The sequence below is a fragment of the Vulpes lagopus genome, chromosome 5 (assembly GCF_018345385.1).
Source record: "Vulpes lagopus strain Blue_001 chromosome 5, ASM1834538v1, whole genome shotgun sequence".
Taxonomy (NCBI): Eukaryota; Metazoa; Chordata; class Mammalia; order Carnivora; family Canidae; genus Vulpes; species Vulpes lagopus.
Window position 1 is genome coordinate 97,826,146 of NC_054828.1, and position 12,693 is coordinate 97,838,838.

Genomic DNA, 12,693 nt, shown 5'->3' on the forward strand with positions numbered 1-12,693 from the left:
TGTTTGTACACCTGTGAACTCTGCAGCAAAGATGATGCTTGGGCTTCGCTCTGGGCCACTCCCCCACGGAGAATGGAAGCTTGTGCTTTGTCTACTGGCTCGAGGCTGTTGGGGGTCATCCAGACCTCTCGCTGCCCACCCCACACAAATAGATGAGGTCACTAGGGCCCAGGATGTGAAGCACATCCACCAGAAGAACCACAAAGACTAGTTAAGAGTGAACGGCTGTGATAACTGCAGAGGGTGGTCCTCTTTCTAATCAATGCCTGCACGAACACCTGCAATTTGAAGCAGCTGGCAGGATGCTGTAACTCCTAGGATCCTGGGGCAAAGCCCCTCCCACTGAGACTGCTTGCCCACCTGCCTTAGCTCTAGTCATCAGAAATCTGGCTTCTCTGCCCACGGTCACCAGACAGGACACAGGCCCTAGCCTAGCTAACCCCTTCTTCTGTCTGGAAGTGGACTTTCCCTTTCTTTCCAAGGAGGACTGGGCAGCTCTTCAGAGGTGAAGGGAAGCAGTGCCAACTCCAGGATTTCTCCATCCGGTGGTTGTTGGGGGAAGGGGCAGGGCTGGAAGCTGTGCTGGCACAGATAGTATGAGTTTTTTTTTTAAGATGTTATTTATTTATTCCTGAGAGACACACAGAGAGGCAGAGACACAGGCAGAGGGAGAAGCAGGCTCCCTGCAAGGAGTCCAATGCAGGACTCGATCCCAGGACCCTGGGATCATGCCCTGAGCTGAAGCCAGATGCTCAATCACTGAGCCACCCAGGCATCCCCAGACCATATGAATTTGAGAAGCTAGTGACTGTCCATCCCGAAGAATAGATGGCTGCCATGGGAGCCTCGAGGGGTGGGAAACGCCAAGGGCCCTCGGAGTGGCCGCTGGAGAAGCGTATAAGGAAGAGGTGAGGTGGCCTCTGGATTAAAAGGTGAGGCGGGGGATCCCTGGGTGGCGCAGGGGTTTGGCGCCTGCCTTTGGCCCAGGGCGCGATCCTGGAGACCCGGGATCGAATCCCACGTCGGGCTCCCGGTGCATGGAGCCTGCTTCTCCCTCTGCCTGTGTCTCTGCCTCTCTCTCTCTCTCTCTGTGGCTGTCATAAATAAATAAAAATTAAAAAAAAAAAAAAAGGTGAGGCGGGCAGGCGCCCCAGCTGCCTGGGACATGCCCTGGCAGGCTTGTGCCTCCCCTCACTAGCCTGGGCAGGTTTCTGATCTGTTCCTTCTGAAATGTGCCTCATCCAACTGCTATATATAGTAAAGGGAAAGGAAAAGAGAAAGCACAGGCTTTCCTCACTGACACCATCAAAGCCACCCATCAGCTATAGATTCTCTAGAGGATGCACAGCCCCGTGTCTGCCACAGCTGCGTCTCTACCTGCGATCTTAAGAGGATGATTGTTTTATTTTGTTTTGTTTTTAAAAGAATCACGACTCATGACAAGTGTACAATGAACACACATTAAAGATTTTATTTAATTCATTTATTAATGAAGGAACCTGTTAAATGTTACAAGCAGTCCAAAGGAGAATTAAAAATACCGTACAGACAGACGGAGGCAGGTTGGAATGCTGAGGTCAACTTGCAAGCAGATGCAGAACCAACAGTGGCCACTGGGCAGAGTTCACTTGTGTGTCTATGGACAGAAGCGGTGTGCGTCCCTGTGGGTGCTTTACAACTTGCCAAGTTGTCGAGAGGCTCCTGGATAGGGAAGGGCGGGGAGAGCCAGGAAGAGTATGCTGGAGGGAACACACAGTGATCCTTCTTGTCCATTTTATTTCATTTTTTCTGAAGATTCATTCTTTATTTTGATACTGAGAATAAACCCTTCAACCTATAAAGGGTGTCACTTGTTTTCATACCACAGAGCAAACTTACAGAATCAGAATCTGTTCCCAGCTCGAGAACATCACATATCCTTTAGGAAAAGTCATTGATATTTGGAGTCAAAAAAACATCAGTGCGGAGGGAGTAACGAATTATCTCCCTCTCCTGATTTTTCATAATTTTACAAAATCATCGCTAGGAAAGCTAATAGTTGGGATGTCACATAATTATGCCAGAATCTAGTAAGAGCAGTCAAACCAGCCATGTGAATCCAGTCATACTATAAAAAACATGACATTTTATTGTCCTTCTCTCCTGTTTCTGGAGTAGGAAGGCTCTACTTTAAAGCCCCATGGGCCAGCAATATAGTTGAGTTATAACTTGTAGGTTCCTTCTGGTTACACTTGCAAAAAGAAGCCACAGAATTCTTGAGGGTCTGACATGTAGAAAGGAGTAAGCTAGGAGGCAGGCTGCTGATCTGGATTTACTTAGATGAAAAACATTTACAGAGCAGTCCAGGTGATAGGCTGTTAACATTGAAATAACCAAGCCTTGGAGCCCTTGGGTGGCTCAGTCGGTTAAGCGTTTGACTCTTGTTTTCGGCTCAGATCATGATCTCAGGATTGTAAGATCAAGCCCCAAGACAGGCTCAGTGCTGGACATGGAGTCTGCTTAGGAGTCTCTCTTTCCCTCTCCCTGTCTCTCCTCCCTCCCCCTAAGAAATAATCAAGCCTGTATTGGTCATCAAGTTCGACCAGGTGATCAGAATACTGCCCCTAGACCTTTAAGTGATGCATTTGAAGTTCTCACAGTAAAGTTGTGCCTCCATCAGCTGTGATTATCTTCTTTGATTTTAATATCCTGTCCATCAGTCTTCTTCTTTTTTTTTTTTTGAGATTTTTTATTTATTCATGAGAGACACACAGAGAGAGGTAGAGACATAGGCAGAGGGAGAAGCAGGCTCTCTGCGGGGAGCCTGATGTGTGACTCCATCCCAGGACTCCGGGATCACTCCCTGAGCCAAAGGCAGATGCTCAACCACTGAGCCACCCAGCTGTCCCAATGTCCATCAGTCTTTACCAGCTGTAGTGGCCATGGCTTGGTAAAACCTTGCCATGAAGTCTGGCTCACTGACCTCCAGCTACCTGACAGATTCATTGCACTCCTGCTCAGCCAACTCTCGAAATTACTGATCCCAAAGATGTTGCTGGAGCTTAAAGATACAAAGTGGTTGGTTTGCTGCAGATGCGCTAAGCTGCTTCAGCCCTTCCAGCAGTGGCTGTAATTTCCCTGGCACTGCCTTAGCTACTGAGTCCTGTAGGAAATGTTCACTCTGGGGACCTGACGAACCGGCAAACTAATAAAGAATACACTTATCTCCTGGGAAGCGATTTAAGACATGGGGGAAGGGGAAGACCGAGTAATACTGTCTGGTCCTGAGGGTAAGGGAGAAGAGAAGGATGGTGGCATTGAAGAAGATGATTCCAATGGCACCCTCCTCTTTCTTCTCACAGGGCACCTGGAGACTGTCACAAAGGTGCTTAAACTCCAACAGTCACCACCACATCCATGTTTCCTGAAAACCTCTTTCTTGTCCATTTTAAATCTGTCATGGATCAGGGGAGAGGTGAGAGCAGAAGGAAATCTGGGCATTTCCTTCACCAAAATGAGCTGAGACAGGGGACAGGCTGAGGATGCATGTTGACAAAGTCGTGCACTGGACTCCCGATGCATGTGTGAGGAAGAAGTGGGACTGGGAAGAGGGGGGTTGGATAAATAGTATGTAAGTACATATATAAATAAGAGTTTATAAAGGGAATAAATACATGAACAGATAAACAAGAGGGAAAGAGAATAGACAAGCAAATAAGAATCAGAGGAGGCCTGGAGGTGAGAGAAGAACTGTTTTGCCCATTCGCTCCTTGGCTCATTTCCTTATTCACTGAGCAGTGTATTGGGCTGGAAGTGCTTAGTGTATTAAGCAGTGGAAGTGTATTGGGCAGTGTGCTCCCCCCCTGGAGTACAAGCTCAACCAGCTACATTTTGACCATTACTATTCATCCTACAGGGAAGGACAACACTGTGCGGTGGGGCAATGGCCCCCGGCGTTATCCACATCCTGATCCCTGGAACCTGTGAATGTTATTGTACACAGCAAAATGGATTTTGCAGATAGAATTAAGTTCAGGACCTTGAGATAGATGATTCTGGATCATCTGAATGGGCCTGATGTATTCACAGTGGTCCTGATAAAAGAGAGAGGCAGGTGATCAGAGGAGAAGGCAATGTGACAGCAGAGGCAGGGATGGGAGAGATGTGGCCACAAGGCGTGGAGTGCTGGCCTCATCTGGAAGCTGGAGGAGGCAAGGAACACATTCCCCTCTGGAGGATCTAGTTGGAACCAGCCCTCCAATACCTCTGATGCCTGTAGCCCTGTAGGATCTGGATTTCTGACTTTCAGAACTGGAAGAGAATAAATTTGTGTTGTTTTCAGCCATTATGTTTATAGTGATCTGTTACAGCAGCAACAGGAAGTGGATACATACTCTGAACAAATGCACCATAGCATGATTGTAATGCAGAGTGCTCTGATGGGGGAAACTGAGCCAGTCAGGGGAGCCACCACCTGGTATCCTGGGGATAAGGGATTCCTGCTGACACCTGAGAGTTTTGGAGGACGTGGCTGGCAGAGTATTGGGCTTGTTTTGGGTGGGGCGGGAGGGCTGGTGTCCCAAAGTATACCAGAGGAGGGAATAACCTTGCAGAGACACCGAAGCAATGTTTTCTTACCTATCAGGGGCAGAGGAAGGCTGGAGGCAAGAACCACTAATGTGTGGTTGTGGTGGTTTGCACAGGCCTGAACCCCATGATGGGGTGAAAACGCAAAGAAGAATTCTCAAGACTTTCAGGAGGCCCTTGCAGGAAGGTGGGTGCTACATCAATTCGACATGGTGGTTTTAAACAAAGGGCTTAAAACCATTAATTAGTCATCTGAAATAAGTATTAGCTTGGGGGGGTGGCGCCATGGAGCTAGCTGGCAGCCTCCCTGTGAAAGCAGCCTCAGGCTCCCTTCTCTTGGTGTCCTTAGAAAATGTGAACCTAGAGGTACCCACATTGCCTAACAGAGTCTGTTAATACCTGGGTAAAAAGAAAGATCGTCTTTACCACAGCTTTGATTCTGAGACTAGCCTCAAATTCTCTTTAAAAACCCAGAAAGTGTTTTGCTCATCTATACATTCCTAAAGGCCACACAAGCAGAAGCCTTAGCAGCTGCGGACCAAGTGCACACTGCCTGTGAAATCTCCAAGAGGGTCACTGTGGAAGTAGTGATTGGCCAAGTTGCCTTTTTCAGGATATCAGTGGTCCTCACACCCATTTGCTGCGTAGTGAGCATGTCTTTTGGCCAGCCACTTGAGGTACTTGGTTTTGATTGTTTATTTGCATTGTAATCCCCAGAGCTCCTCCCATGATGAATGTTTGTGAGCCAAATTATTTGGCAGGAGACTTTGGTGTCGTGGATAGATGGGGAGCAGCAGAAACAGTGTCTTTTCAGACCTCTCCTCCTGTTGGCCCTCTCCTCTTTCTGCTTCATACATGTCCTTTTTACAATCTTAGTGGTTGTCGCACATACCAGGAGAGCCGGTCCCATGGCACAGATTCTCCCCCCTGAGCCTGATACTGCACTGGCTCATGCTTTTTCCTTGGGTGATATGTGATGGACCCTTTCTCTTGATTCCTCATACTCTTCAACTAAATTTTCACTTCTTATTAATTTATCGTTTGTAGGGCAGCCCAGGTAGCTCAGCGGTTTAGCACCGCCTTCAGCCCAGGGGCTGATCCTGGAGACCCGGGATCAAGTCCCACGTCGGGCTCCCTGCATGGAGCCTGCTTCTCCCTCTGCCTGTGTTTCTGCTGCTCTCTCTCTCTATCTCTCTCTCTCTCTACCCCTCATTAATAAATAAATAAAATCTTTAAAAACAATTTTATCATTTGTGGTGTTGGTTCTATTTGGGGGTATGCCTTGAAAGCTGCATCTGGTCACAGAGCAAGAGAGGGGTCCGCGCTGGGGTCCCCATGTAAGTGAATTTTGGATGAATTATAACCTGTACACTGGAAAAGTCTAGAATTCAGGAATACAGGCCAATAAAAAAGACCTACAGATTTGGAGGCCCTCTGCTTAAAGTGACATATGCCTGGGCAGCAGGAGCTCCACTTAGCAGTGCTTTGCAAAGTTTGCTCTAATCATTCTGACAGGTATTCAACTTCAGTCTCTTTCAGAGTCCTGAAAAATTTTGGAAGTACCAATAGGCATCCTCTCTTGATGACCTGCTTACACAAGAAGCTAAAGTTGAGTATGTTCTATACATAGCACACGTTCTCAGCCTTCCATGTCTGGCCAAGTATGTTGCTGATCACACTCAGAGAACATTGACATTCCTTAGAAATGTGGCAACTAAAATGATTTCTTAAAATCAGCAAATACAGTATTTCTTTGATCTGCTTACTAGGCCATGCTCCTGTCCAGGAAATTATTTTTTCCTCTTCTAGAATAGATTAGATTAGAATAGAACAGATTTTCCTACCTTCTATTTCCTCCTCCCTGGGGATGATGATAAGCATCAGGGGGAGGGACTCTGAATTTTTGCAAGCATTTGTGTTCTGGTTGATATTGTGATGATGTTGATTCATGGCACCCCATGTTGAAACAGGTCTGGTTGAGGCTTATTGGAAACATGCCACCTCATGTAACCTGGGTTTGTTGGAGCTTCAATATAGAAACAACTTCTTGGCATCACTAATTCTCTTGATCATAGTGTTGTAGTTAAGAAGGTACAGGAATCCAGAGCCTTGGAGACCTGAAAACTTTCATAGAACCAGCACGTATATTGTCTCCTAAATAAGGAACGTTCTTGGGGGGGGGGGGGGGTCCATTAACCTGGAGCTCATGATAATCAGATGACTTGAATCAAGGGTGTGGGTCAGGAAATGGAATTCAGGATGAGGGAGCTAACTGTGGCCTCATGCACAGGTCTTTCCTCTTTCCTGACTCTCTTCCTTTGACAGCAGGCCTGTGTGGCCATGGTTTCATAATGCTGAGTGCCTTCTATGTTATCACATGAAGAGCCTGTGTTCTGGGAGCTGGAGAGAATGGTGGGTGTCTCCAAAGTCCCGTCCACATACCCCACTTGAAGACCAGAGTAGTCAGGGCTCAGGTAGGCTGCAAATAATGGAAAACCCAAAAGGCAGAACTTTATAAGAAACCTTGCTTTTTCTGCCTGCAAGAAGTCTGAGTTGTTGGAAGTTCAGGGCTGAGTTGGAGGTTTAGAGAGGCCAAGGCTTAGGCTTTAATGCCTTCTTTGGCCTTCTCCTCAGGGTCATCTAGAAGGTGACTGATATAGGTGGGATGGGCCTGGGTTGCAGGGAACAGTGGGCTATGAGGCTGGCACTCCCTCTGGATGGTTGTGGGGATAGCCATCAGGAAACCTCCTCTCCACCTGGTCAATCTGAGAAGGGATAATGTGCACTCATGCCAAAAGGCCAGACTGGGTTCCCAGGTGGGAAAGAGCAGCCCCAAGGCCTGCAGAAGCTTTGGTGGCACTCACACTTCTTGCACTCCTATGAGCTGTTCAGTAGCCCTGCTCAACAAGGCCACTGTTGTCCTTTCCAACAAGTCACCACATGGTACTCTGCTAAACACTTAGAAGTACCTGAGCTCTTGGCTGATGGTGACTCACTTTAATTGCAGACCACACAATGTAGAGGTGGAGGGAGAAGCAGTGGTTCCCTAGGGAGGCCCAGCATCATGACCCTCAGGGGTTGTCATGGGACAAGATGGTGGGACAGCTCCTGTAAACTGGTCTTTGCTTACTGCTTTTATGTTTTGTCTTCAAAACTTTGCCTCTCCTTCTTCCCTTCCGCTCTTCCTTGATTGTTCAGTTAAAGGCAGGCTGAGTTACCTATCATGAATTGCTGCACCTCTGCCCTTCCCTTTACCTGGATGACTAAGGAGAGGCCACCACAACTCAGCGAGGCCCATGTCCTGGAGGCAGGCTTTGGCCCCAGGCCCAGGAGTCAACAGGCAAGAGATACACCTTGGTTTTTCTTTAACATAATTTAGTTTCTTAGGCTTCCATTCTGCACAGGCAGAGAAGCTTATTCTTGGTCAGTTGGCATCCTTTGCCTTTCCTGAGGATGTGATCAGCGCAAGGGGCCAGGCTGGCTGCCAGCATCTCTCTACTTGAGTGTTTCAGATGCTTTCTTGCCAGCTCTTGGTCATTGGGTCCTGCTGGTCACTGCTGTTGTCTCTTGTTCTTGCTTGATCCTGACTCTGCTTCAAGCCTGCTCTCTCTGGCCCTGAGAAGCTCTTAGGAGCCCACCTATCCTAGGAGGAAGTCAGGTGAACTTGGGTCTGGCTTGCTACTTCTGAGCCATTAAATACGTATTTTTTCTGCTCACCTCTCCTGAGGAATTTAGGGGTTTTGCCCCATTGTGGGTTTTAGCTTGGGATCGGAGATTATCCTCCTGCTTATTGATCACCGAAAGGGCAAAGTGAGGATGGGACACACTTGGGGCACAGGGCCTTCCCAGGACCCACCCCCCTCCCCATTCTGCTCAGGAGAGCACTGTGCAGCTGAAACTGGAGACTTTGTAAGGTCACACATTCCTCCAGAGCTCTGGTCTTATCCCAGGGCCTGAGCTTGCAGTCAAAGCTCTGCTAAGTCATGTCTGGCTGAAGCAGGGAACGTGGAATGATCCTGTTACATGATACGGGAGAAGATCTTGGGAGCAGAAGAGGCCCATCAACACCTCAAGAAATCCCACCAAATCTATGTAAGAACAGAGAAAGAAGGTTGAAGAGAGGTCCCCCCCCTTTTTAAGATTTATTTATTTATTTGAAAGAGAGAGAATGAGCAGGGGTGAGGGGCAGCGGAGGGACAAGCAGATTCCCCACTGAGCACGGAGCCGGAAATGGGGCTCAATCCCAGGACCCTGAGCTTATGATATGAGCCAAATACAGATACTTAACCCACCGAGCCACCCAGGCACCTCAGGTTTTTCCCTTTTAATATACCATACAGATTAAATTTTAGACTGTGTGTTTGTTTTTTAAATTTTGGTCCTTTAGATGTCAGAGAATTTCAGAATACATGAGTAAAAATGCACTTACTTTTCAGTGCTCTTGGGGTCTCTTTGAAATGATCGGAAGTTAAGAAACTTAGTTATGTTATTTTACTGAAAATTTTTTTAACTTGTAAAGTGATCTGCTAGGCTATCAAACTTTTTAGGTGCACCCAAAATAACACCCTATTTCTGAAACCACCGTATTTTACACTTTCACTTCCCACATACACCAGCTTGGTGACAAGAAACCATATGAACAATGTGCGGAATTGAGGTTCTCGGAAACACACCCAGGACCTCTTGTTCACAGTGTCTCTGCTCAGCCACTCCTGCCCAGCGTGTCCCCATCCTGTCCCCCTGGCACTCTCCTGCCTCTTCTTCAGGGACCAATGCCAGTACAATCTCCCCAGCTTCACCTGGCAGCCCTCCCCCCACTGCCAGCCGGAGGAATGGTTCTCTACCTGTGTTCATCCTCCGTTAGAGCATCTCTCTCACTGTATTAGAGAGATTGGGTCACCTGGGTGCGTCCTTCCTCTGTACTTTTGCAATCTATGGTTTATACACCTCTTAGATGTACTGCCTAAAATTTTAGACCCTCAAAATCTGAAAGTCACCCCTGACACTACCCAATTACCTGTTGAAAAAGGTGCTTTGTTATCCCAGGGTGCACAGTAGATCCTTTAGGTCCTGGGCATCTGAATGTGTACTTTGATGGGGTCACAGCTATGAGAACAGAGGAGCATACATCCATTAGTTTCCCTATGGGTGAGCTGCTTCATTTCCAGGGCCAGCTCTTAGTGATTTCTCAATCTCTGGGGCTAACGTGGGACCAGACACATAGTGTTATGGGTTGAATTGTGTCCCCCCACCCCCAAATCTTTACATAGATATCTTAAGTCCTAGTACATCAGAATGTGACTTATTTAGAAATAAGATGGAGGGCACCTCAGGGGCTCAGCAGTTGAGCATCTGCCTTTGGCTCAGGGCATGATCCCAGGATCCTGGGATCATGTCCCACATTGGGCTCCTGCTTCTCCTTCTGCCTATGTCTGCAAGGAGCCTGCTTCTCCTTCTGCCTATGTCTCTGCCTCTCTCTCTCTCTTCGTGTTTCTCAGGAATAAATAAATAAAATCTTTAAAAAAATAAATAAGATGGTTGCAGATATAATTACAGTGAGATCATACTGGTAGGGTATGGGTCTCTAATAGGTAGGTGGGTCTCTAATCCAGGGTGACTGGTCCTTCTGAAGAAGGGAAATCTGGGTACATACATGTGTATTAAGAGAACATCATGTAAAGATGAAGGCAGAGACTGGGGAGATGTTTCTGCATACCAGGGAACACCAAAGATGGCAAGCAGATCACCAGAAGTTGGGGTAGAGGCATGGAAAATAGATTCTCCCAAATGGCTTTCAGAAGAAACCAACCCTGTTGACACCTTGATCTTGGACTATTGGTTCCTGGAACTGTGCAACAATAAATTTCTGTTGTCTAAGCCCCCCCCCATCTGTAGTACTTCTTAAAACATTCCTATAAAGGAATACACCTCATATGTATCCTGAGTAAATACTAAACAAGTGAATGGATGAATGAAGCCTTCCAGTAGCAGAGGTGCACTGAAGAGCATCTCATGCTGACTCATGGGATAATCCACACTTGTCTGACAACCTTAACATTGGGAGAGCCATACCTCTTGGCACCCATTGGCAGCTGGTTGAATTATGTGATGTCCATATGAAATATCAGGTATCCCCCAGGCTTAATTACAATTAGTGGGGTGACCTCAAGGGAGTGGGGTAGCCACGTGAAAATCTGTGCTTCTAAGAGGGTCTTGGAGTTTTTTAAACTGAAGGAGAGAACAAATGAGAAACTTTGCAGTCTTTGACATGTATTAATATGAAGTTGTTTTTGAATCTTTTATTATTTTAGGAAAATACTTGCTTTTTTCATGGCAGATTAATTAAAGGGCATACACATCGGGGGTTGAGTTACCTTAGGAGATCTCCCTCCCCCTCAGTAGTCTGCTTTGTTCAGAGCCTCCAAGCTGTTGTATTTGCACTTTGGCAGGAGGGGGTGGGGTGGGGCATTGGCATGGTTGAAGACCAAGGTAGATCCTCACACCCCAGGCCCAGCTCATCAGTGCCATTCAGCTGTTGTTCACACACCCTTTTCCCTTGTGCCCAGGTGTGAGGAGCCCTCATCATCCATCTTTATCTGTGCCTCTCATCCAGTTCACTGATGCTATCCATGTAAATGTTTTGTGTTTGGGTTAAACCCAAAAGATATTGACGACGCCCTAACCCCTCATACCTCAGAATGTGATCTTGTGTGGAAATAAGGACTTTGCAGACACTTAAGATGATGTTATCAGGGTGAATTCTAATCCGGTTTGACTGTGTCCTTATAAAAAGGGAGAATGTGGACACACACTCTCACACACATACACACAGGGAGAATGCCATGTGAACACAAGGGGATCGGGAGATGCATCTATAGCCAGGGAATGTCGCAGATTGCCAGCAAACCCCCATGAGTGAGGAGAGGGACTCGCAGCCCTCAGAAGGAGCCAAGGTGACTGACACCTTGATCCCGGGCTTCCGGCCTCCAGAGCTGAGAGATAATACATTTCCATTGCCGAAGCCAGCCGTCTGCGGTACTTGGTTACAGCAGCCCTAGCACAGTGATTCAGGGGGTGATCTCAACGTTTCCGATCCCGAATGGTGGCTCATTTAGAAGAGGGGTGCCAGATGGCCCTTTCCCATATATGAGCATCTCACATTTAAAGGAGCAGTGCTGGGCTATCTGAGGTTACTTGCAAGTGCCCATCTCAGTCATAAACTTCCTGAAGTTGCAGTGTGAAGAATTTGATTTCCCTAGCAGTCTTTTGTTTCATGGCTTTCTTCCCTTCTCTTTTTGTTCCCTCATTCTTCCTGGCACATTTCTACCTGGAAGAGCTTTGGTCTGGGCTCTTGGTGCTCAGTTACTAGGAGCCTCTGTTGCACCAGGTAGGAAGCCATGGAGTGTGTTCACGGGCTTGCGGTCCCCTCACAGATCAAAGTGGAGACATCCTGACTCTTCAGCTTGCTCTGTGAGGTGTGTCTCTGCCTCAAGGCCCTGCTGATAGATGATGGAGGAGCACAGGGTCGAAGAAGGCTGTTGCCCTCTGAATGGGTATGCCTCTGCAAAATCCTTATGTGGAAGCCCAACCTACCATGTGGTGATACTTGGAAATGGGGCCACTGGGAAGTAATTAGGTTTAGATGAGGTCATGGGGGTGGGGCCTCTTATAAGAAGAGGAAGAGACTAGAGCCCTCTCTCTGCCATGTGAGGACACAGTGAGAAAGCGGCCGTCTGCAAGCCAGGAAGAGAGCTCTCACCAGACTGAACCTGCTGGCACCTTGATCATGGACTTCCAGCCTCCAGAACCGTGAGAAATAAATGTCTGTTATTTAAGCCACTCGGTCTGTGGTGTTTTGTTATAACAGGCCAAGCAGACTAAGACAGAGGCTTTACTTTTCTGGTCCCAAAGGACTGGCCCTCCTGGGGTGGAGCAGAGAGCTGTGAATACTGGGTTTTGAATCTGGCCACTAATGATTGGCTGCCGAATCAGTTCAGGGACAAACGGTTGTGCCTGAAAGAGACAGTGTTTTCCAGCCTCTATTCAGTGGGTTTAGAAACCCAAATACGTATGAATGCTCTTAAGCCCACAGAATTAGGCTAGCCTAGTTTCTCCAATTGGACAATG

General features: G+C 47.4%; 1 pseudogene; it reads right to left on the reverse strand.

Moving 5' to 3' along the window:
• Positions 1–2,896: 2,896 nt before the first annotated feature.
• Positions 2,897–3,561, reverse strand: LOC121491861 (annotated as a pseudogene).
• Between the last annotated feature and the right edge of the window lie 9,132 nt (positions 3,562–12,693).